This window comes from Rhinoderma darwinii, chromosome 1 (genome assembly GCF_050947455.1).
Source record: "Rhinoderma darwinii isolate aRhiDar2 chromosome 1, aRhiDar2.hap1, whole genome shotgun sequence".
Taxonomy (NCBI): Eukaryota; Metazoa; Chordata; class Amphibia; order Anura; family Rhinodermatidae; genus Rhinoderma; species Rhinoderma darwinii.
Window position 1 is genome coordinate 240,098,258 of NC_134687.1, and position 26,278 is coordinate 240,124,535.

General features: G+C 45.5%; 1 long non-coding RNA gene across 2 annotated transcripts in view; it reads left to right on the forward strand.

Annotated features, from left to right (window-relative positions):
* LOC142760150 (uncharacterized) overlaps positions 1-26,278 on the forward strand; it is a 352,257-nt gene that overhangs the window by 200,218 nt on the left and 125,761 nt on the right. For both annotated transcript variants that reach the window (XR_012883252.1, XR_012883253.1), the window contains exon 5: positions 2,916-3,004. This is a non-coding gene — a long non-coding RNA (uncharacterized LOC142760150). The remainder of the gene's footprint in view (positions 1-2,915; positions 3,005-26,278) is intronic.

Genomic DNA, 26,278 nt, shown 5'->3' on the forward strand with positions numbered 1-26,278 from the left:
TTTCTTAATGGACAACTGGGCGTGTTTTACTTTTTGACCAAGTGGGCGTTGTGGAGAGAAGTGTATGACACTGACCAATTAGCGCCATACATTTTTCCCCATTCATTTACACAGCACATAGCGATATAGCTATATCGCTATATGCAGCCACATAAACACTATAACATTACTGCAGTGTCCTGACAATGAATAGACATTACCTCCAGCCAGGACAGGAGGTGTATTCAGAATCCTGACCACTTTTGTAGCGTCTGTGTGATATTTACAGCAAGGCAAGCGTAATCTCGCGAGATTAGGATGTAACCTGTCATTTCAAACGAGATTACGTTTGCCTTGCTGTAAATATCACACAGACGCTACAGAAGTGTCAGGATTCTGAATAGACATCACGTCCTGGCTGGAGGTATTGTATATTCACTGTCAGGTCACTTGAGTAACGTTATAGTGTGTTTATGTGGCTGCACATAACTATGTGCTGTGTAAATGAATGGAGAGAAGTGTATGATGCTGATTGGTCAGCGTCATGCACTTCTCTCCAGAACGCCCACTTGTTCAAAAAGTAAAACACGCCCAGTTGTCCATTAAGAAAGTCATTAGCATAAAGCTAAGATAGGTCATAACTCCGTCAAAAATTATCGTTTTTCTACACGTATTTTCCACAGGATATGTCATAAATGTCAGATATATGTGGGTCCCACCTCTGGGACCTGCATCTATCTCTAGAACGGGGTCCCCTAAACCCCGTCCTAGCTTTTTGTGCTCATGCTAACTCCCGGCCACTTCCTGATTACATGGTCGGGACATGGACAGGAGTTACGGAAACAGCGTGCCTCGCTGAGCTATGCGGTTTCCGTAACTCCCATAGTAGTGAATGATAGTTATGGAAGCAACGTAGCAAGCTGTTTCCGTAACTACTATTCAGTTCTATGAGTGTTACGGAAACCGCGTAACTCAGCGAGTTACGCTTTTTCCGTAACTCCCGACCATGTAATCAGTAAGTGGCCGGGAGGCAGCGTGAGCACAAAAAGGTAGAACGGGTTTATGGGACCCCGTTAAAGAGATAGGTGTGGGTCCCAGAGGTCGGACTCGCATCTATCTGACATTTATGACAAATCCTGTGGATATGTCATAAATGTCTCTGATGGGAAAACCTCTTTAAGCAACATTACAGTTCTCTCTATGAAGCACTCTGCCTGACCAAGCAAACTATCATGTGGGTCTGGCACTGCTGGGCCCCCATTACTTATGACTATAAGACACACACTACTTTGAAAAGATTTGTTTTTTCCTTAAAGTCTCTTGAGTGAATCACATAGACTCTGAATAAAGTGGCAGCATGCTGCTTGACCGCTTCTACATTCAAACTCCTCATCGCCGGCCATGAGATGAAGAGGAACAGGGGACTTGGGGCTCCCATTCCAGTGATTGGTGAAGGTCCCAGCGGTGGGGCTATATGTAATCATACATTTATCACATATCCGATCATTTGATCCTCATCAGTTTGCATCATTGTTGGCAGCACATCCCGTGTTTACATGGGGAGATGTGCTGCCGACAACTATGGTTTTATAGCCCGTTTGCTTGCTTGTCGGCTGATCGCTGCCCTGTTTGCACGGGTCAATAATCGGCCGAATGAGCACCTTTTTCCCGAATGTTGGCCCGTGAAATGGGCCTTTAGATATGCCAGAGGCATTTTGTAATCAAGTGCTGTGCTCTAATGAAATAAAGACTAAACTCTTCAACTAGAAGGTATGTTTGTGGAGAAAAAAAAATTGGTTTTCTGTCAAGTATGAGGGTGGTTCTGTAATGCTTTGTGGTTGACAGTCAGTGGCACTGGAAATATTGTGCAAATAGAGGAATTCATTTTAGCATATACCAACAAATCCTGGAGGCCAACATCCCACAGTCCATAAAGAAACTGAAAACTCCAAAACGTACTTCGAAAATCAACAACTGTATCAAGAAACAAAAGTATAACTTTTTAGAAAGGTCCCTTAGACTTAAATATTATTGATCATGTGTAGTCAGATCTCAAACTGTACGTGCAAGATAACCAAACGATATTTCTGACCTAAGGCTGGGTTCACATGGAGTTTTTTTGCAGGAGGAAAATCTGCCTCAAAATTCTGTTTGGAATTTTCAGGCAGATTTTGCTCTGCCTGCACGCCGATTATCGCGGCATTTATCGCTGCGTTTTTTGGCCACAGCCATTGAGCGCCGCGGGCAAAATACGCCACGAAATACGCTTTCTCTGCCTCCCATTGATGTCAATGGGAGGTCAGAGGCGTAAACTCCCGAAGATAGGGCATGTCCCTTATTTTTCCCGGGAGACGGTTTTTCCGCTTGCGGGAAAAAAAAGCCTCCGCCTCCCATTAAAATCAATGGGAGGCATTTTTGGCACGTTTTGCGACGCGGTTTCCGCTTAAAAAAAACTTGTCAAAAAACTCTGTGAACTCCTCCTAAAGGTATTCGGGAAAATAAAGTAGAAAAAAATACAAAAACTGTTAGGCCTTATTTACACGAGCGTTGCGCACCTCGGTGGTGAAAAACGACAGTTTTTCACGCCCGAGGTGCATCCGTGCTCGACGCCGCGGGACGCGATGTCTCGCATCCCCCATAGATGAGAGTCTATGGAAGGATGTGTGAAGCGTGGAAAAATAGGACATGTCCTATTTTCCCACGGACCCTTCACACGGTCCGTTGAAACAACGGCTGTGTGAACGGCCACATTGAATTACAAAGGTCCGTGGGACGGCCGATGTTTCAATGGCCGTCACACAAACGTTTTACACGCTCTTGTAAATAAGGCCTTATCTGGCTAGTTGACTTCAGAGGCTATGACCCAAACAGTAAAATTTTATGTTTCATTCTTTTCATTATTGCAAGTTATTGATAACAGTACATTAAAATTTTAGGAAATATTTCTACAAACATGCCATGTGACAAAAAGTGTCTGAACATGACCAATCTATGGCCAACAATTCTAAATTGTACATTTTGGCTGGTAAGTTTTTAATATCTATGGCGAGCATTTTATAAAAAAATATGCTTAACACTTTCAATGAACAACATTATGCCTCATTTTAAACACACTGCTATAACAGTGTTTCATTCGCAATTTTCCAGCATTCTGATTTCATGTGTGTTTTTCAGACAACTAAATGGAAACTTGATTACTTTTTGAGCAGTATGTAAACTTTACAAGCTGACTGATAAGATACAGACAGCTTTCGAGATAAGACTAAAATAAACAAAGAATCAGTAGGACTGCTTGAATGTATATACTGGTCAAACAGGAGCAATACCACAGAACTGGCATAATTTACAGGAGTAGATCCAAAATAACTGTTTGGCTGAAAATAGTTTCACTGACATAAATGAATTGTTATCGGGTTGGCAGGAAAATCCAGTGTGATGATGACTGCTACTGGCAGTCACAGTATTGTCAGCAGTGCCCAGTCCATTCAAGCTATTCTCAGTCACATAAAATGAGTTTGGCCAAATTGCTACGGGTGAATTCACACACGGCAGATTTGTTGCAGAAATTTCTGCTACTGTTCTGTTCATCTGAATGGGGCTTGCAGAAATCCATGCACATGCTGCAGAAGCAACCCCATTCAGATGTACGGAAGGCATTTTTCAGTCGCAGAAATTTCTGCAAAAAATCTGTCTCACGTAAATTCACCCTTATTATTGTTACTAATAAAATTAGTTTTGTGATATTAAAATGCTCTTACAAAATATAACCTCAACGGAGTTCATAGAAATTACGAACCTTGAAGACGTACTCCAACGTAGATCATCATTTTATGCTGAATTTAAGTGAAAATAATTATAGACATGCAATAGTTATATTTAGAGCAGTCCCAAACTAAGCTGGTTTTCTCTCCTAGCTGCTATAAGCATTAGGGGTGTTAAGTTACTATAGGAGAATCAAAGAATAAGGTAAATTAGAATGCCTACTTGGCTCAAAAGAAATGCCTACAACTAAAGTAAGACGAAAAGGCGGAGCAATTTAAATATTTAACGGACAATTCTACACAATAGTATTAGTACAACTTCTGCCAGGCTAGTAGCAATTCTTCCCCCTCTGAATGCCATTTTATGGACTAGGGTCACTGTAGTAAAGTACACTATGCAAAAGTATTGGGGCACCTGCACATTACACCTACAGGAGCTTTTACGACACACCATTCTAAATCCATAGGTATTAATATGGAGTTGGTCCCATCTTTGCAGCTAAAACCGCTTCAACACTTCTGGGAAGGCTTTCTACATAATTTTGGAATGTGTCTGTGGGAATTTTTTGCCCATCTGTCCAGAAGAGCATTTATGATGTCAGACCCTAATATTTAATTAGAGGGCTTAGCTTGCGGTCTACATTCTAGTACATCCCAAAGTGTTCGATAGAGTCGAGGTCAGGGCTCTGTGTGGGTCAGTCAAGTTTTTCCACACCAAACTCATCGAACCATGCCTTTATTTATGGACCTTGCTTGGTGCACTGGGGCACAGTCATGCTGAAACAGAAAAGGGTCTTCCCCAAATTGTTCTCACAAAGTTGGAAGCATACAATTGTCCAAAATATCTTGGTATTCTGATGCCTCAAGATTTCCCTTCACAGAAACTACGGGTCCACGCCAACCCCTGAAAAATAACCTCATAGCATTATCCCTCCTCCACCAAACTTTACAGTTAGAACAATGCAGTCTGGCATGTAGCACTCTCTTGACGTTAGGCAAACCCAGACTAGTCAGATTTCCAGATAGAGAAGAATGATTAGTCACGCCACAGAACACTTTTCCACTGCTCCAGAGTTCAGTGGCGGCGTGCATTACACCAATCCTTCCGACACTTGGCATTGTGCTTGGTGATGTAAGGATTGCATGCAACTGCTCGGCCATGAAAACCCATGCCAAGAGGCTCTGTCACCACATTATAAGTGCCCTATCTCCTATATAAGAAGATCGGCGCTATAATGTAGGTGACAGTAATGCTTTTTATTTCGAAAAACGATCTATTTTAAACCACTTTATGAGCGATTTTTAGCTTTATGCTAATGAGTTTCTTAATGCCCAACTGGGCGTGTTTTACTTTAGACCAAGTGGGCGTTGTACAGAGGAGCGTATGACGCTGACCAATCAGCATCATGCACTTCTCTCCATTTACACTGCACTAGCGATATAGTTATATCGTTATGTGCAGCTACATACACAAATACTAACATTACTGCTGTCACGAGGCGGGGTGTGGACCCACTGGGCCGTACCGCGTAGCGGGGTAGCAGCTGGCCAACTAGGTACAAAACAATGTCTATAGTTCAAAACGGGTACCTGAGGCAATAGTAGACAGTGGCAGGATAACGACTTGGCTTTCACAGCAGGTGACGCCGCGGATGCGGCGGAAGACACGACTTGGCTTTCACAGCAGGTGACGCCGCGGATGCGGCGGAAGACACGACTTGGCTTTCACAGCAGGTGACGCCGCGGATGCGGCGGAAGACACGACTTGGCTTTCACATCAGGTGACGCCGCGGATGCGGCGGAAGACACGACTTGGCTTTTACAGCTGGTAACGGTAGTACGGGATACAGGGTACAGGCAGCAGGAACGGGCAACACTGGGAACTGGAAAACACTGGGGAGACCTTTAGCAAGACAGACTAGGGAATACAACAACACTCAGGCAAGGAACCAGTGGGCAGAGCTCCTTTTATAGTCCAGCAGCCATTTGGGCTAATACCTGATTACAGGCAGCTGGACGCGTACTGGCCCTTTAAGACCGTGCACGCGCGGGCGCGCGCGCCCTGCGGGGGAACGGCGCGAGGACCCGGAAGACAGCGCCGGCGACTGCCAGAGGGAGGAGGACGCCGAGCAGAGAGGCGTCCATGGCCGGGATCGTCAGGAGGTGAGTCAGAACGGCGATCCCCGGCCATGGACGTAACAGTATCCCCCCTCTTACGCCCCCTCCTCTTGGGACCAGAGCGGGAAAGAAATTTCTTCACGAGGACCGGGGCCTCGATATTCTCCTCTGGCTCCCAAGACCTCTCCTCTGGACCAAATCCCCTCCAATCCACCAAGTAAAATGTCCTGCCTCCTACTTTCTTGGTGGCCAGGATCTCCCTCACTTCAAAAGTTCCGGATGAACTGCCAGGAGCCACTGCGGAACTAGGAGTCCTGGAGTAGCGGTTTAGAACCACGGGTTTTAGCAAGGAGACGTGGAAGGAATTAGGGATCTTGAGGGTAGGAGGCAGTCGAAGCTTGTACGACACAGGATTGATCTTCAGCAGAATCTCGAAGGGTCCAAGGAACCTGGAGGAAAACTTGCAAGATGGTACCCTCAGCCGGATATTCCTGGAAGACACCCAGACCTTTGTACCTGGAAGAAACTGGGGAGGTTCTCGTCTTCTAGTGTCTGCCTTTCTCTTCATGCGGTCCACTGCCAGCAGAATAGAAGACCGTGTCTGCTGCCATATTTGCAGAAAGTTCCTGAAGGTAGAATCGGCTGCAGGCACCTGAGACATAGTAGAGCCGGGCAGGGGTATTCGAGGATGTTGGCCATAGACTATAAAGAACGGACTGGAAGTGGTGGACTCACTGGTATGGTTATTATAAGAGAACTCCGCCCACGGAAGCAGCTGCACCCAGTCATCATGTCTTCTGGAAACAAAGTGCCGTAGGTAGTTCTCCATAATTTGATTAATCCTCTCAACTTGCCCATTGGACTGAGGGTGATAAGCTGAGGAGAAGTCCAACTTTACCCCGAGTAGGCCACAGAGTGCTCTCCAGAACGTTGAGGTGAACTGGACCCCTCAATCCGAGACAATATGCAGAGGTAATCCATGCAGACGGAAGATGTGTTGCATGAAGAGGTCAGCCAGTCGAGCGGCAGAAGGCAGGCACCAGTCAGGGGAACAAAATGAGCCATCTTTGAAAAACGATCCACCACTACCCAGATCACACTGCATCCTGCAGAGGGAGGCAGATCCGTAACAAAATCCATAGCAATATGCCGCCAGGGGACCTCGGGCACCGGCAGTGGTTGGAGCAGACCGGCTGGTCTGGAGTGAGAACCCTTGTTGGCTGCACACACCGTACAGGAGGAGACGAAGTCTATGACGTCTTTGGACAGCGTGGGCCACCAGAACTGACAGGCAATCAGGTCTCGGGTCTTACGAACACCCGCATGTCCTGCCAGCTTGGAACAGTGACCCCAGCGAAGGATTCTTCCTCTGTCTGCCAGCCGTACGAAAGTTTTTCCTGGGGAAATGTCTCTAACCTGCAGAGGGTTGACAGGGTAGATGCAGGAGGGATCGATAATATTCTGTGGGGGCTCCAAAGTGTCCTCTGTTTCAAAAGACCTAGACAAGGCATCGGCCCTCACATTCTTATCGGCAGGTCGGTAGTGGAGTTCGAACTGGAATCGTGCAAAAAACAATGACCATCTGGCTTGACGAGGATTCAGTCGTTGAGCCGTCTGTAGATAGGTCAAGTTCTTGTGGTCCGTGAAGACCAGGATAGGATGAGCTGCGCCTTCCAGTAGGTGTCTCCATTCCTGCAGAGCCATCTTGATGGCCAGTAACTCCCGGTCCCCAATCGAGTAGTTGCGCTCTGCAGAAGAAAACAGCTTGGAGTAGTAACCACATACCATCGTCTTGCCTTTCGAACCCCTCTGGTACAATAGAGCCCCGGCACCAATAGAGGAGGCGTCCACCTCTAACGAAAACTGCAGAGACACATCAGGATGGTGCAGAATGGAGGCAGACGTGAAGGCTTTCTTTAAGGTTTCAAATGCGATCTCCGCCTCTGAAGTCCATACTTTGGCATTCATGCCCTTTTTAGTAAGGGTGGAGATGGGAGCTGTCAGAGAAGAGAAGTTGGGAATGAATAGTCTGTAAAAGTTGGCGAATCCCAGGAAGCGTTGTATGGCCCTTAAGCCTTGGGGACGTGGCCACTCCAGGACAGCCTTGACCTTCTCAGGATCCATCTTGAGACCCTGATCAGAGATAATGTAGCCCAGGAAGGGAAGAGACTTTTCTTGGAACACACACTTCTCCAACTTGGCGTAGAGATGATTCTCTCTTAATCTAAGCAACACCTGGCGGACATGGCCCTGATGAGTCACAAGATCTGGGGAAAAAAATCAAGATATCATCGAGGTACACCACAACACAGACATAGAGAAGGTCACGAAATATGTCATTCACAAATTCTTGAAATACTGCGGGAGCGTTACACAGGCCGAAGGGCATGACCAAATATTCGTAGTGTCCATCACGTGTGTTAAAGGCGGTCTTCCATTCGTCTCCCTGACGGATCCGGATTAGATTGTAGGCCCCCCGCAGGTCAAGCTTGGAATTTTTTTTCGCCCCCCGTATACGATCAAAGAGCTCAGAAATCAACGGCAAGGGGTACCTGTTCTTCACCGTGATCTGATTGAGACCCCGGTAGTCAATGCAGGGTCGAAGGGATCCATCCTTCTTTTTGACAAAGAAAAACCCGGCTCCGGCCGGGGATGAAGACTTTCGTATGAAGCCCCTCTCTAGATTCTCTTTAATGTAGGCCGACATAGACTGTGTCTCTGGCAAGGAAAGAGGGTATACTCTACCGCGAGGAGGAGAAGAGTCAGGAACCAAGTCGATAGGACAGTCGTATTCTCGATGTGGTGGCAATATCTCTGCCTCCTTTTTGTTGAAGACATCAGCGAACTGAGAGTAACAAGGAGGTAGCCCAGACAAAGATTGAGGCGAAGAAGGCTGGGATGGAAGGACATGACCCAGACAGCGGTCTAGACACTTGGGACCCCACTGAAGAACCTCTCCAGAGTTCCAATTCAGGACTGGGGCGTGAAGACGGAGCCAAGGCAAGCCCAGCAGCACGGGGTTGACGGCCTTGGACAGGACATACAGAGAGATCAGCTCGGAATGAAGAGCTCCCATCTGGAGTCTCAACGTCTTGGTCACAGACAATACTGGGTCAGGCAAAGGCAGTCCATCTACCGAGGCAACGATCAATGGTCTCTCCAGCAAAACAGTGGGCAACTGAAGGAGATCCACAAGGTCTTGACAGATGAAATTGGCTGCGGAGCCAGAGTCCAGGTAGGCAGAGACTGGATGAGGTCTCCCGCCAGCGACAATGGTCACAGGAATAAACAGCTTGGACGAGAATTCTCTATCAAGTGCAGTAGCGCCCAGGGTTGTCTCTCCAACCAATCCCAGACATTGGGGTTTCTTAGGCCTCTGAGGACACAGACGCACGACATGGCCAGCGAGGCCGCAATACAGACAGAGTCCAGAGGTGCGCCTGCGCTGTTTCTCGTGATCAGACAGTTTAAGCCGATCCACCTGCATCGGGACCTCGGGCGCAGCAGAAGAACAGGGCAAGAGGGGTTGCTGGAAGTTGGGCGCCAGTCTAGAAAGCCGTCACTCCTGAAGAATCTCTTGGGATCTCTCTCTGAGCCTTATGTCCACGCGGCTAGCCAGCTGCATCAGATCATCCAGGGCAGCTGGGAGATCTCGAGCAGCCAGTTCGTCTTTGATCTCAGGCGATAGGCCATGCCCGAAGGATGCTACCAAGGCCTCATTATTCCAAGACAATTCTCCTGCCAGGGTCCGGAACTGGATGGAGTATTCGCCCACGGAGACGTCCTCCTGACGCATGTTAAAAATAGCGGTAGCAGCCGATGAGGCTCGTCCAGGCTCCTCAAATACGGAACGGAACAACCGCACAAACCCCAGGAAGTCTCTGGTCACGGGTCCCTGTCGTTCCCAGATTGGATTCGCCCACGCCAGGGCCTTGCTGGCGAGTAGGGATACAATAAAGGCGATCCTGGCTCCGTCCGAAGAAAATACTTGGGCGTGCAGAGTGAAATGGATTTGGCATTGGTTTAGGAACCCCCTGCACGAACTTGCATCTCCATGAAACCGTGGTGGCAATGGCAGCGAGAACCGAGAGTCCGAACTGGAGCTGCCAGGAGGTGTAGCTGGAGGGTTGGTCGGAGGAGTCTCACTAGGAGCGATGACGGAAGAAACTAGTGCACCAAGATGCTGCGCCATGGAGTCTACTGCTACAATGAGTTGATCCTGTCGCGCTTGCAGATCCTGCAGGTCGGCCTGCATGGCTTGGGAGGATGACAGACTCTTGACTTGGCCAACGGGGTCCATGGCCTGAGTGTACTGTCACGAGGCGGGGTGTGGACCCACTGGGCCGTACCGTGTAGCGGGGTAGCAGCTGGCCAACTAGGTACAAAACAATGTCTATAGTTCAAAACGGGTACCTGAGGCAATAGTAGACAGTGGCAGGATCACGACTTGGCTTTCACAGCAGGTGACGCCGCGGATGCGGCGGAAGACACGACTTGGCTTTCACAGCAGGTGACGCCGCGGATGCGGCGGAAGACACGACTTGGCTTTCACAGCAGGTGACGCCGCGGATGCGGCGGAAGACACGACTTGGCTTTTACAGCTGGTAACGGTAGTACGGGATACAGGGTACAGGCAGCAGGAACGGGCAACACTGGGAACTGGAAAACACTGGGAGACCTTTAGCAAGACAGACTAGGGAATACAACAACACTCAGGCAAGGAACCAGTGGGCAGAGCTCCTTTTATAGTCCAGCAGCCATTTGGGCTAATACCGGATTACAGGCAGCTGGATGCGTACTGGCCCTTTAAGACCGTGCACGCGCGTGCGCCCTGCAGGGCAACGGCGCGAGGACCCGGAAGACAGCGCCGGCGACTGCCAGAGGGAGGAGGACGCCGAGCAGAGAGGCGTCCATGGCCGGGATCGTCAGGGGGTGAGTCAGAACGGCGATCCCCGGCCATGGACGTAACAACTGCAGTGTCCTGATAATGAATATACATCACTACCAGCCTGGACGTGATGTTTATTCAGAATCCTGACACTTCTGAATCTTTTCTGTTAGATTCCAGCAAGGCAAGCATAATCTCGCAAGATTACGATGTAACCTGTCATTTCAAACCAGATTGGTCAGCGTCATACACTCCTCTGTACAACGCCCACTTGGTCTAACGTAAAAACACGCCCACTTGGGCATTAAGAAACTCATTGGCATAAAGCTAAAAATCGCTCATAAAGTGGTTTAAAACAGATCGTTTTTCTAAATAAAAAGCATTACTGTCATCTACATTATAGCGCCCACCTCCTTATGTAGGAGATAGGGCACTTATAATGTGGTGACAGAGCCTCTTTAATGCCGGAGGAGGTTTTGAACTCTGCAGTTATTGAGTCAGCAGAGCGTTGGTGACTTTACACGTTCTGCTACTTTGTGGCTGAGATGCTGGGGTTCCTAAATGCTTCCACTTTATACTAATATCGCAGTTGATTGTGGGATATCTAGGAGGGAAGAAATTTCAAGAACTGACTTGTTGCAATGGTTTTATCCTATTGCAGTACCACACTGGAATTCGGTGAGCTCTTTAGAACGACCCATTCTTTCAAAAATGTCTGTAAAGGCAGACTGCATGCTGAATTTTATACACCTGTGGCAATGGAACTGAATGAAACACCCAAATTCAATGTTTAAGAGGTGTGTCTCAATACTTTTGTCCATATATTGTATGTCAGTGATTCTGATTAGAGGAGAACCACTGACAAACAGGACTTCCCCCACACTGCACTATCAAATGTCCAAATAATCTAGTCAGAAGTCGTCTAATACATTTGTATAATTGCCCATTTTTGGGCCCACTATGGTAACCCTGTACGGGCATCTTATACATGCTTCTGTTTAAAACTGCATCTTCTCCATGACACATGCACAAAAGATCTGTGTGAAACTGTTTATTTCAGACATCGCACGTACCAGTGTAAATCCAGCATATCTCTTTATACCATACTGGCAAAATGTACATTGGGTAAATACCCATAATGCTTTTGTGCATAGTCGTGCAAAGTAGTGCCACACAGGCTGTCATCAATCATACAGCCATACCTCCCAACCGTCCCGGATTCAGCGGGACAGTCCCGGATTCCAGGTGGTGTCCCTGTGTCCAGCTTCGGCAACGGGGATTCCGCTCAAGAAGTAGCCACTGACGTCACTGTCCATATATCCTATACCGTCAAGGGCTTCCCAGATCACAGTAAATGCGCTGTGCCCGGGGAGTCCTTGGCGAGCGGGGTAGCTCCCTCTGCTCCTCTGCTCTGAACTAATTCTGAAGCAGGGAGCTGGTGGTTCCCTTCTTCAGAATTAGTGGCTACTACTTGAGCGGAATCCCCGTTGCCGATGATCTGGCCGGGGATTCCGCTCCTAGAGGAAACCCCTGAGATCACTGTCCATATATGGACATTGACGTCAGTGGCTCCACCTGGAGCGGAATCCCCGGCCGGAGTCGGCAACGGTGATTCCGCTCGAGGAATAGCCACTGACGTCACTCTCCATATATGGACAGTGAGATCAGGGATTCTCTCTAGGAGCGGAATCCCCGGCCTATGGTCTGGCTGGAGGAAACACAGGGTAGGGCAATACTGTTTGGTGTGCCGCACATTCTTTTTATCGTATCTTACTGATGTTTATATGAGCTTGAAATTTGTCCTTTTTGTGAGCATGAAATAAAACTTGCGTGACAAACACAGTGTTGATGGGTATTGCACTATTGTTCTCCTTTTTCCATGCTGGAGACATAGGTTCTTTCTTAGTAAGAAAGACGTTGAATAATCGGCTGCATACACGTGGAACTACAAGTACCAGTGATACCATCTATACCCGCACTGACTCGTGAATTATCTATCGCTACTCGATTGATTTGTCCATAGGAATTCCATGTTGGACTGCTTTTACGGTGCCGTGTGAGCGCTAATAACTTTCCTTTTTTCTAGTGTATATATATATATATATATGAAACTCCTCTTACCTCATAAATTTGTTTAAATAGTGACAGCTACCACCAGTCCCACCACCACTGGGAAATCAAGCTGAAAATGTGATCAGCAGAAAACTCTTCCCGGCTCCTATAACACTATATGAGTTCATCTTTCACCTGAATATAAACAGGCTGCTGCCTATTACTAGAGACGTTTTACTACATACATAGGATAGAGCTGAAACATTTCAGATATTCAGCTCTAACAGACTGGTGGTTTTACTGCAGCTCCATTAAATAATAGGCAGCTCTAAACGGCAACTGGCATCAAGTAGTCACAATTGGTAGTCAGCCGTGGGAATACTAAATCCCTGCAGGCAGCCAGCTCAGTGCTACAGCTTTTGTAATTTGCGGCCTGTATTCAGCTAAAGAGTTTGCAAGGTGAGAAAAATTTCCAAGCTCCCAAGACTTTAGGAGAAATATCAATATACAAAGCAATAGCTATATATAAAATTCCTTAACAAATTTTGTAAATTGGCTTCAAAAGCTAAACTTTACTTAAGTAACCCCCTCATCTGTGTAAAAGTAATTATGTGTTAGTGGTACGGTGGGTGCCACAACCCGCTATTGAGTCTGACCTAATTTTCCTGCCTATATCCCTCATTTAGTGACTATACCCTCAGTAACTGAACAATATCTCCACGTGACCTGGCGGTTTTGTTTGAAATGTTGCTAGTAAATCAGATCAGGTTGTGCAGGAAATAGTTTTTGAGCTGCAACCTCTGCTTGACTGTCATGACGAATGTTATATTATGTCATCTGCATAAGCATATGTGTTACGCTTGCTTTTTGTAACTGTTGGTATGTTTTTAGCACACACATTAGTACATGTTACAACAACTCATAGCTGTAAATGCAACATACACAAAGGAAACAAATAATGCAGGCAGTGACATGTCTCAAGGGTCAGGGCCTCATATCAAGCATTCTTGTAGAAATGACGTATACAAAGGGACTCTCCTAGCGCTGACATAGACAGCAAACGGTTCTACAAAAAAAATTCCAAAGTACTTAATTCTGTCAAAAACCTGTTCTATTACTGTAAAGGTGATAGATTTAGATACTGTAGACCAATATCAGTGCCATATTTCTAAAGCAGAATAGAAAAAATCTGGACTAAAAAAAACAAAAAAAAACACCAATAAATTATTCATATTAATAACTATAAGACAAACCATTCATTAGACCACTGAGCTATCTACTACAGTAAAATCTGATATATATTTCATTCTCAAGTTGGTAAAGATAGCATTTGCACATTTATCGGCTACCATATATATATATATATATATATATATATATACACACACACATATACACACAGTATCTCCATTTCTAGAAGTTAATAAAGTTTTTTAAATCCATATTATCAGTCTAAGGAATTCTAGTTAATATTAAGCAAGTGTCTTCTTGTAATAGTTGGAACTGTCCTCTTATGCTGGAGTGCAAAACATCTAATTTAATTCAAGGGCTCTTACACACGACCGTATAAGGGATCTGAATGATTTCGATCTCGAATACGGTGAAAATGCATTCCTATGGATGCATACTCTGTCAGATGCCATATACCGGACTGTTTTTCATTAGAAACGCTGTTACATTGCTTCTAGGGGGAATATAGCATGATATAGGGCGCACAAAACTGAGCCAGAGAGACCACAATACGCTGCGCAGCAAGGTATAGTGGTTTGTATTGCATGCAGACATGTATATGTACACTTCTTCTCCACATACACCATCTTTTTTGCTTTAAACAACAATATAAGCATTTTCCGTACCAAGGAGATCTAAATCCTTCATAAAGCATGTACAGTGCATCCAGTATTATTCAATATTGTATGACTTACCATATACAAGAGTGCCTTCGTATTGGAAACCGGGTATATGACAGCATTCTCTGTTAGATTTCTCTATAATTTGGGATAAGGCGAGGTAGTTATGCACTGGAATGTGCTACAGATAATCCATGAAGTATCCCATGATTGGTAATCCAGAGTAGATATCCAGACTAAGTATCCTATATTACTCTTTTGTGTGTCATACAGTATTACTAAACAGTTGGAAGCAATCCGATTTTTTTAATTTTTTTTCAGGAATTTCATAAACCTTAGTAATCAGTCTTGACTAAGCTGACAAAATTGACATAAAATTGAAATGGAATTCATTTTTTCCACCATATCCTAACGTTAATTGTCTGTGTAGAGCCCCTGGAAAGCATTGGGTTTGTTCTAAAAAACTGGAGGAAGTCTCTTCAAGTTTCTGTCCAGGACATGTGCACTGCTCTCCATCAGTTGCGCTTTAAATTGTTGCTTTGTTTTGATTCTGGTACAATGAACTTTCTGTGTTTCTACACTGCTGCCTGGGACTGTCCATGTCACTCCACTCCCTCACACACCCACAGGGTTAAGGCTAATTTGCACACAGAATACAAGTGCCCTCCCTTTACACGGTTTCTCCCCCTCTCCTTTTCCTGTTTGGATTGTCTGAATGCTCTGCTACAATCTGACACCATGTAGAAAGAAGAAGATAAAAACCTTCTTCACTTCCTTTCCTGTAGCTTTTTTATAGTTGCTAAAACAAGTATCCCATGAAAGCAAACAAACAAACAAACAAACCAACCCCCAGCATTGAACAGTTTTACTGCTTGAACGGTCGATATTATCATTTCAGTTCGCTCTTATGACTGATATGTTTTCATTCTTATTTCTTCCAAAATGTGTTTTTCATTTTTCCCTGATTCTTATCATCTTCCTGTTGTCTATGGCACCTTACTTGGTCATCACCGCTTGCTAAGGAGTGTGCCTTCGTTCGCTATTAGATGAGCAATCTATTATACTCAACTTCCTCTATGTATTTCTCATTTGTTGCTTATATCCAAACGAATACACCAAATATGAATATTCTCATATAGGAGAAACTAGTCTTATAAAATAAAAGTATTTGCAGTGTATTTATATCTACTAGACTAGACTATGAGTAGACCATGAGTTACCCAACATGCACAAGACACTAGTGGCACGAGTCACTGTCCAGCTTAAGAGTAATATAAAATATATTAATTAAACAGGTAAATATTTTCATATCTACGTCGGAAGCTCCATCGCAGATTCCAAAATATGTCGTCGTCCCCCCAAAAAAATTTCAAATTATAATGGCGTAGGCTATTTTTTTCCGGTAAAATGACAGAAACCATGATGGAAACCTGACAGAACACATTAAAGTCAATGGGTTCCATTGGGCAACGCTGGTGTCAGTCATGTGCCGGATCCGGCACTTCTGTGTTTTTTTTTTCCTTTTTCTGTTTCTATGACGTAAAAGAAAAACGGGAGAACGGACACTGATGTGAACATAGCATTATAAAGGTTTGGACTGCTAAATGCGGTTTGCTTTTTTTCTTTCTCTTGTAGTTTGTAATATGAGTAAAGGTCAAAGAAAAGGCAATTTGTAAATTTAGATTACCTCATGACAATTAAACCATTTGCCCGAGCTTTATAGTCACTTTGAAATTAGTTGTAAAATGAGGTATTCTCGGCTTGTAAGTGGGCTGGATGTTCTAAGATTGTAGAGGATTTGTTTGCTACTACTTTATCATCAAGTACAATCTGACGATAATAACCTGCTATGTAACATGGACAATAGCAAAAGGGGTTTAAAAGCATAGCTACTAAAAACAATGGCTAACATTTGTGGTTGTAGTCTAGTACATGTAGAATTTATGTTATGTTTATGTTCTTGTCCTCATAGCCACAAACCCAGGGCCGGCTCCAGGGGTATGTAGGCCCTTATGCGACACAGACTTAGTAGGCCTCTTTGCAGGGGAACTCACGGCGACAGTAAAATGGCAGAAAACGTCACTTTGTGCCCCCATATAGACGTTAGGCCCCCAGTTTGTACCCCCATAAATTTAGTGCCCTCTGTAGATAGCGCCACACAGCCCCCCTCCCTGGTAGTGCCACACAGCCCCCCCCACCATGGTAGTGCCACACATCCACCCTCCCTGCAGGTAGCGCCTCTGGGGTTTCCCTCTAGGAGTGGAATCCCCATCCAGAGCATTACCAACGCTCTGGCTGGGGATTCCGCTTCAGGAGAAGCCCCTGATGTCACTGCCCATATATGGACAGTGTTGCCAGGGGCAACCCCAGAGCCATCGTCCCTGCTCTACTCCTGACATCACTGTCCATATATGGATAGTGATGTCCGGAGCTGAGCTGAAGTACTCCGGCTCTGGGGAAGTCCCTGACATCACTGTCCATATGCGGCTAGTGATGTCTGGGGCAACCCCAGAGCCAAAGTCCCGGGCAGAGCGCTACTAGCACTCTGCCTGGGAGTGGGACACTGCTCTGCTCCTAACAACACTGTCCATATATGGACAGTGATGTCAGGGGCTTCCCCAGAGACCATTCTAGAGCAGAGCCGCTTAAAGCGCTCTGCCTGGGACACCTTCTCTCCTCCTGGCCTTCTCTCCTCCTGACATCACTCCGTCATGTCAGGAGGAGAGAAGGCGTCCCAGGCAGAGCGCTTCCCCAGAGACTATGTCCCGGAGCAGAGCCGCTTCTAGCGCTCTGCCTGGGACTCCTCCTGACATCACTGTCCATATATGGAAAGTGATGTCAGGGGCTTCCCCAGAGACGGAGTCCTGGAGCAGAGCCGCTAGAGCTCTGCCTGGGACTCCTTCTCTCTTCCTGATAGGACATCGCTGTCCATATACACCGCGTTCCAAATTATTATGCAAATGTTATTTTTCGCTGATTTTCCTAAATAGTCGATGCAAATGACAGTCAGTATAATCTTCAAGCCATCAACCGTTGGAGTATAATGCAAATTTTATTGAACAAATCTCCTAATGATAACAGATTTTTTTCCAGATGTAAAAAACTCAAAATGCACAGTTTCAAATTATTATGCACAACAGAGATCAAAACATTTTAAAGGTTGTAAAGAGAACTAAAATGGTAATTTGTTGAATTTGCAGCATCAGGAGGTCATATTTACATTAATCAAAAGCTCTTAGCAGGCCAAGTTACATGTTAACATAGGACCCCTTCTTTGATATCACCTTCACAATTCTTGCATCCATTGAATTTGTGAGTATTTGGACAGTTTCTGCTTGAATATCTTTGCAGGATGTCAGAATAGCCTCCCAGAGCTTCTGTTTTGATGTGAACTGCCTGACACCCTCATAGATATTTTGCTTGAGGATGCTCCAAAGGTTCTCAATAGGGTTGAGGTCAGGGGAACATGGGGGCCACACCATGAGTTTCTCTCATTTTATGCCCATAGCAGCCACTGACACAGAGGTATTCTTTGCAGCGTGAGATGGTGCATTGTCATGCATGAAGATAATTTTGCTACGGAAGGCACGGTTCTTCTTTTTGTACCACGGAAGAAAGTGGTCAGTCATAAACTCTACGTACTTTGCAGAGGTAATTTTCACACCGTCGGGGACCCTAAAGGGGCCTACTAGCTCTCTCCCCATGATTCCAGCCCAAAACATGACTCCACCACCTCCTTGCTGACGTCTCAGCCTTGTTGGGACATGGTGGCCATTCACCAACCATCCACTACTCCATCCATCTGGACCATCCAGGGTTGCACGGCACTCATCAGTAAACAACACGGTTTGAAAATTAGTCTTCATGTATTTCTGAGCCCACTGCAACCGTTTGTGCTTGTGAGAATTGTTTAGGGGTGGCCGAATAATAGCTTTATGCACACTTGCAAACCTCTGGAGGATCCTACACCTTGAGGTTCGCGGGTCTCCAGAGGCACCAGCGGCTTCAAATACCTGTTTGCTGCTTTGCAATGACATTTTAGCAGCTGCTCTCCTAATCCTATTAATTTGTCTGGCAGAAACCTTCCTCATTATGCCTTTATCTGAACAAACCCGTCTGTGCTCTGAATCAGCCACAAATCTTTTCACAGTACGATGATCACGCTTAAGTTTTCTTGAAATATCCAATGTTTTCATACCTTGTCCAAGGTATTGCACTGTTTCACGCTTTTCGGCAGCAGAGAGATCCTTTTTCTTTCCCATATTGCTTGAAACCTGTGGCCTGCTTAATAATGTGGAACGTCCTTCTTAAGTAGTTTTCCTTTGATTGGGCACACCTGGCAAACTAATTATCACAGGTGTCTGAGATTGATTACAATGATCCAAAGAGCCCTAAGACACAATACAATCCATGAGTTTAATTGAAAAACTAATAATTAAATGTTTATGACACTTAAATCCAATGTGCATAATAATTTGGAACACGGTGTATAGACAGTGATGCTCTGATGACGGAAGCGTCAACACCCGGCGGCCAAGTTTGGCCCCCCCAAGGCTAGTGGGCCCCCGGCACTTGCCCGGGTTTGCCGGGTGCTGACGCCGGCCCTGCACAAACCACCCAAATAATAGAAGGCAAGTGTCAAAACCTGAGTATATAAAGCCTGTGAGCTGGAAGACCGGGCAGGCCAACAAAAATATAAATGGCTGCTCATGGCAAATATCTATCATCTAATATCACGCCCATTCACTGCTCCAAACCCTTCATACAGATTCTATGAAGATTCATTCTATACAGGTGACCAGCACTAGATACTGCAGCAGGACAACTTATTATTTTGGGCTGTTAGGATCTGATTGTTGGACAGGGAGGAGTTTGGTTTGTTTCACTTCTCATTCTGACAGCTGTCTGTCATAAACGTGCCCATTCAGCTTGGCTAAACAAGCATTTTGTTCGAATAGGTGGAGATAAGCAGCTGCTAGACACCGGGTGGCGCTTATCTTATGGGAAACAAAGGATCAGACAAGTCAAAAATGCAACCTATTCAACTTTTGTGCGTTAGATTGTCTGTGGATCCCTTTGAAATTGACCGGATCTGTGAATAAATATCTTATGTGTATGGTTAGATAAGATTGTGCAGGAAGAGGTAGCTGGCTTGGTGCTGCATCATAGACATTATGCAATGGTAGTGCAGCAGGAAGACAACACACTAATTGATTTGGGTTATCCTGCCCATAATATTTGAGGTCAATTACAGAGGAGTGTGATGTAATACTTGGGTAGCACCATCATGCTATGTAACAGCCATGTATCCAATGTTGTATGTGTTGCTTGCATCACTTCATGCAACTTATCACTATGTTGTCTTGGCCTTACACTGCAAAACATGTTATTATGTTATAATAGTAATGTTCTTACTTCTAGGCCAGAACTGATATGAAGCTACAGGTTATATCAGGGGTCTCAAGCATGCGGCCCCTGGGGCTGTCATCTGCGGCCCGCGGGACACAGAGCCTCTAGTATCGGCTCTGCTCCGAGACTCTGGAATTCCCTGACATCGCTGTCCACATATGAACAGCAATGTCTGGGGCTTCCACAGAGCCGGAGTCCCGGGCAGAGCGCTAGTACAGGCTCTGCTCCGGGACTCTGTGGAATTCCCTGACATCGCTGCCCATATATGGACAGTGTGTCAGGGTCTTGCCCAGAGCAGAGCAGAGCGCTGGTGTCGGCTCTGCTATGGGACTCTGTGGAATTCCCTGACATCGCTGCCCATATATGGACAGTGTGTCAGGGTCTTCCCCAGAGCGGAGTCCCGGGCAGAGCGCTATTATCGGCTCTGCTCCGGGACTCTGTGGAATTTCCTGACATCGCTGCCCATATATGGACAGTGTGTTAGGGTCTTCCCCAGAGCGGAGTCCCGGGCAGAGCGCTATTATCGGCTCTGCTCCGGGACTCTGGGGAAGCCTCTGACATCGCTGTCCATACATCGACAATGATGTCAGGGGCTTCCCCAGAGCAGGAGTCCCAATGATGTCAGGAGCACAGCTGGAGTCCCAGGAAGAGCCTACTAGCGCTCTGCCTGGGACTCCAGCTCTGGGGTTGCCCCTGACATCTCTGTCCATATATGGACAGTGATGTCAGGAGCAGAGCTGGAATCTACAGAGGGCACTGTGGCAGCCTCTACAGAGGGCACTGTGGCAGCCTCTACAGAGGGCACTGTGGCAGCCTCTACAGAGGGCACTGTGGCATTATCTACAAGTGGGTGTGTGGCAGTATCTGAAGAGGACACTGGCATTATCTAGGGGTGTGTTGCATTATCTACGGAGGGCACTGTGGCCTTATCTACAGAGGGCACTGTGGCCTTATCTACAGAGGGCACTGTGGCCTTATCTACAGAGGGCACTGTGGCCTTATCTACAGAGGGCACTGTGGCCTTATCTAGGGGTGTGTTGCATTATCCACAGAGGGCACTGCGGCAGCATCCACAGAGGGCACTGCGGCAGCATCCAAAGAAGGCACTGCGGCAGCATCCAAAGAGGGCACTGCGGCAGCATCCACAGAGGGCACTGCGGCACTATCTAAAAAGGGGCTGCCCAATCTTGACGTGTGTCTGCCAAATGCTGCCAACTGAGCCGCCGGACTGCATTTAGCGACACTTAAACTGGAAAGCTGGATTATTGAAATAAGCACGTGGAGAAATATCTCAAATTTTAAACCTAGCGCTATTATTATAGTAATGTAGTGTTATAGTAGTTCAAATAACTAATTGATTAACAATAATTTTGTATTGTATCAAATTTGAAAGTAATGCGGCCCGTCAACTTCCCATTTTTTCTATATGCGGCCCACTTACCCGGCCGAGTTTGAGACCCCTGGGTTCTATGCTATGTCTTCCTATCTTGCCAAGACAGCACAGTGACTACACTTATTTGTAAAGTTATGGCTACATGGTGAGAATGCTACAGAATTAAGTGTCAGCATGTAATATCAGATCCCAGCGAAGAAAGCGACTAAGGGCCTGTTCACATCAGCGTCGGGTTCCGTTCATTGGTTCCGTTTGACCTTTCCATCACAGAAACCGATGAACGGAAAGCCGAACAGAAACCATAGCTTCCGTTTGCATTACCATTGATTTCAATGGTAATGCTTCAGTTGCTAATGGTTTCCATTTGTATCCGTTCCGTAAGGTTTCAGTTTTTAATGGAAACAATAGCGTAGTCGACTGCACTATTGTTTCCGCTAAAAAATCTGAAACTTTACGGAACGGAAACAGAAACCAACTGCAACGGAAGCATTACCATTGAAATCAATGGTAATGCAAACGGAAGCTATGGTTTCCGTTTGGCTTTCCGTTCAACGGTACCTCCAACGGAAAGGTCAAACGGAACCCATGAACGGAAGCCTGACGCTGATGTAAACATAGCCGAACAGTTTGATTTAATATGACTCAGAAAGAGTTGTATTTTGATGCAACTATGCAAGATAGCAACACAGAGAACAGTTGAAATATTATTTCCTGTTAGGTAATTCTTACTGGCGCAGGAAGTAGTTTTAATCCTTCATTGGAAGATAGAAACAGGAAAAGTTAAGTAGGTTGTGGAATTCTGGAAAAGCACAAAAGTCTGATAAGGATTAAATTGATGTGACTATTATGATATATAATAAGATAAGTATGGATGTTGTGTGAATATGCTTACAATGTTACTTTAGTCTTATACATACATTTTAAATATGGGGGAATTCAGGGCTGTAAAATCAATCACTGTTCCAGGTTAAGGACTCAACAGTGTAAAGCATGTCTTTACTGTTGTTCATCAACGTACACACTACACAAAATAACACTACACAAAATAACAGGTTCTTACACCAAAAGTAGCACTGAAAACAAGACCAGGTATATCCTTATGCCGGTCACAAATAGTGCTTAAACACACCACACTTCTCCCAACGTATCTAATTCAATTTTCAAGACCCTTACTGGGTATCTGTGTCGACATTCTAGTGGGGCAGGTTGTACTGGAGGAAATCAGAATGTACTGTAGTTGCCAAAGTTGTCTCCAGTGGAACCAAGTTTGGCTTGGAATCCGTCTCAGTCGAAAGTCCAGATGGATCCACCACATCAGCAATTATTTTTTGTACAGGTTCAGGTAACCCAGCCTCTTTAACTTGGATCAGTTCGGCAGTCTAACTAATGTCCCATTTTGCAGTGGCCTCTACAAACTTGTCAATGTGGCGACAAACCAACTGTCCTCCCACCTGCACAACATATGTACAGAATTTATCCAGTGGTCCAGTAAATTACCATTCATGCTATGTGGCACTGCTGAAGATAGCCGAGTGCTGTACTCGGCATCTCCGGCAATCCCATTGTGCGACCTGCCAACCATTTATTCGGGTGAACGGGACCCCCGTTCTCGTGATTTGTGGGAGTCCTACGGGTCGAAGACCCACCGGTCAGCATGTTATCACCTATCCTGTGTGATAACAATCCCTTTAAGGCAGCAATTGTTTTCTCTAAAGTAATGGACTTCATTTTAATCACTTCTGGCCATTTAGAATACGCATCCACCGCAAAAAGGGACATTCAATTCATGGGACCGTCAGCATTGCCATTTGCCATAGAGCTTTGTCCCCTTGAACTCAATGTCATAAGTGTGAGCACCTACCTGGGCACAATGCCCACCTTCGAAGCCAAGCTGCTGTCATGGCTGGAACCCCATTCTTTGGATTAAATATTGCCCCAAGTGGTTGATGATCTGTCACAAGGGTGAACTTTTGGCCGCATAAGTACTGATTACATTTCTTAACCCCCCCAATCCAGACTAAAAGCTTTGCGATGAATTTGCACAGCCACAAACAAGGACCTTGATGCAAACACAAATAGTTTCTCCCTTCCATCTCCCATTAAATAGGACAACACTTCTCCAATGCCATAAGGTGATCTGTCAAATGCCAACATAATAGGTAGCTTGGGATCGAAATGGGTAAGCACATTATCAGATGTGATCAGTCTTTTTGTCTCTAAGGCTAAGTTCACACTACCGTTGTCTCCCGTTTAGGCCTCTTCCGTCAGAGGAAGAGATCACCGAAAATCCAAAGGGAAAGCATTTGAATTACCATTGATTTCATTGGTAATTCTTTTGTTTCAGTTTGTTTCAGTAAGATTCAGTTTGTCTTAGTTCACTAGGTTTCCGTTTGTTTGTTTTTTTGACAGAAGCAAAAGTGCAGTCTGCAGCACTTTTGCTTCCGTGAAATTTTTTTTTATTTCCCTCTATTGATCCAGAGGAGAAGACCCAATCTGAGCCAATCTGCCCTAAAAAGGAAACAATTCCCTCCCATCCCCATCCGTTCCGTCTGTGACCAGCTCCTGCGCTAGGCTATTCAAAAGATTCACAGTTCTAACAGTAAAGTAGGCTTGTTACCTCTGGAGATTGAACCTTTTTTTCTCTCCCTGTCTTTTTAAGGGATTTTATATGGAACAGCTTTTTACCATATTTTTTGTACGGCCATTTATATACTCAGAGATTTATCATGTGCCCTTAGACGTTTCTTTTCAAAATAAAATATATTTAAAGAGTAACTACACTTTAACCCCTTATTGACCAGGCCTTTTTGAGCATTAATAACCAAGCACTATTTTTAGTTTTTTCACCGTCGCATTTCTAAGAGTCACAACTTTTTTAATTTTCCGTTGCCATAGCCGTATGATGGCTTGTTTTTAGTGGGACGAGTTGTATATTTTAATTGCACCATTTTTGGGTGCACACAGTATATTTTTTTTTTTTAAATTTTGGGAGAGAATTCCAGCATTGTTTTTCATGTTTTAAATTTACGCCGTTCACTATGCGGCGTAAATAATATGTTAACTTTATTCTATGAGTCGATACGATTGCAGCAATACTAAATGTGTAGAGGTTTTTTAATATTTTTTTAATCCTTTGTTTTTGCATCGCCGCATTTCAAGTGCTGCTTTTTTATTTTTCCGTTGATGTGGCAATGTGTGGGCTTACTTTTTGCGTGACAAGGTGTTGTTTTCATTAGCACTATTTTGGGATACATGGGAATTATTGCTTAACTTTTTTTTTGGGGAGGGGAATGAAAATAAAAAGGAACTCTGCTGTTCTTTGCGGTTTTTTTTGTACGCAGGGGCGAAAGCTTCACAGAACAAGTCACAAAGGAGAGTGGTCTTGGAAAGGGAGCAAAAGCGTCACAGAACCAGTCACAAAAGAGCATGGCCGCGGGCAGGGGTGAAAGAACAAGTCACAAAGGAGCTTGGCTGCGGGAAGGGGCGAAAGCATCACAGAACGAGTCACAAAGGAGCGTGGACGCAGGAAGGGGTGAAAGCGACACAGAACGATTCAAAACGGAGCGTGGCCGCGGGCTGGGGTTAAAAAAAAAAAGAAGGAATTTTGCTGTTCTTTGCGGTTTTTTTTGTACCCTTCACAGGACAAGTCACAAAGGAGAGTGGCCTCGGAAAGGTGGCGAAAGCGTCACAGAACCAGTCACTAAGGAGCGTAGCCACGGTCAGGGGTGAAAGCGTCACAGAACGAGTCACAAAGGAGCGTGGCCGCAGGAAGGGGCGAAAGCGTCACAAAACGAGTCACAAAGGAGCGTGGCCGTAGGCAGGAAAAAAGGGGCGTGACCGCGTGCAGAGGTGAAAGAACGAGTCAAAACAGGCATGGCCGCGGGAAGGGGCGAAAGCGTCACAGAATGAGTCACAAAAAAGCCTGGCATCGGGCAGGGGCGGAAGCAGCCAAGAACGAGTAAAAAAGGAGCGTGGCTGCAGGCAGGGGTGAAAGAACGAGTCAAAAAGAGGCATGGCCTTGGGAGGGGGCGAAAGTGTCCCAGAACTTTTTTTGACACTTTCTTTACACTTTTATAAAATAAAACTACTTTTTAATGGGAAAAAAAAGTGGTTTTATTTTATTTTATTTTTACTGTAATCTTTTATTTTTATTTTTTTCATAAACTTTATTTAACTGTTTTTTATATATATTTTTTTAGTGCAAGGGGACTTCACAATGCGATCTTCTGATTGTAGATATAATGCTTTGGTATACCAAAGGATTATTGCCTGTCAGTGTAAAACTGAAAGGCAATCTATTAGGCCACGCTCGTTGTTAATCAAACATTTAATATGTCATAGAGGCAGGGCCGGCCTTAGTGGTGTGCGACCTGTGCCATTGCACAGGGCGAATCACTCCAGCAGGTGGAAGGGGACGCTGCGCTGGCTCCCTTCCCCTTCTTCACTCAGTAGCGTCGCTACCGCTGTGGCAGCCATATCGGCTGATAGCGGCGACACCGGGCATGAGGACTTTCACGCCGACGGCACTATAGCAGAGCAGGGAGATATCTACTAGCGCCACTGTTGCTCCCTGAAGGAGCGGAATCCCCGTGTGTCCAGGGATTCCGCTACTGGAGTGCTTCGCTTGATGTTTCTTGATGTCGGCAACGTTGTGGACGGGGATCTCACTTCAGGAGTTGCCCCTAATGTCACTGTCCATATATCGACAGAGACATCAAGCGGAGCGCTCCATGTGGCCGGGGATTCCGCTCCTTCAGGGAGCTACAGTGGTGCTATCTACAGGAAGGGGGGTGCTATCTACAAGAGGGCTGTGTGGCACTACCTACAA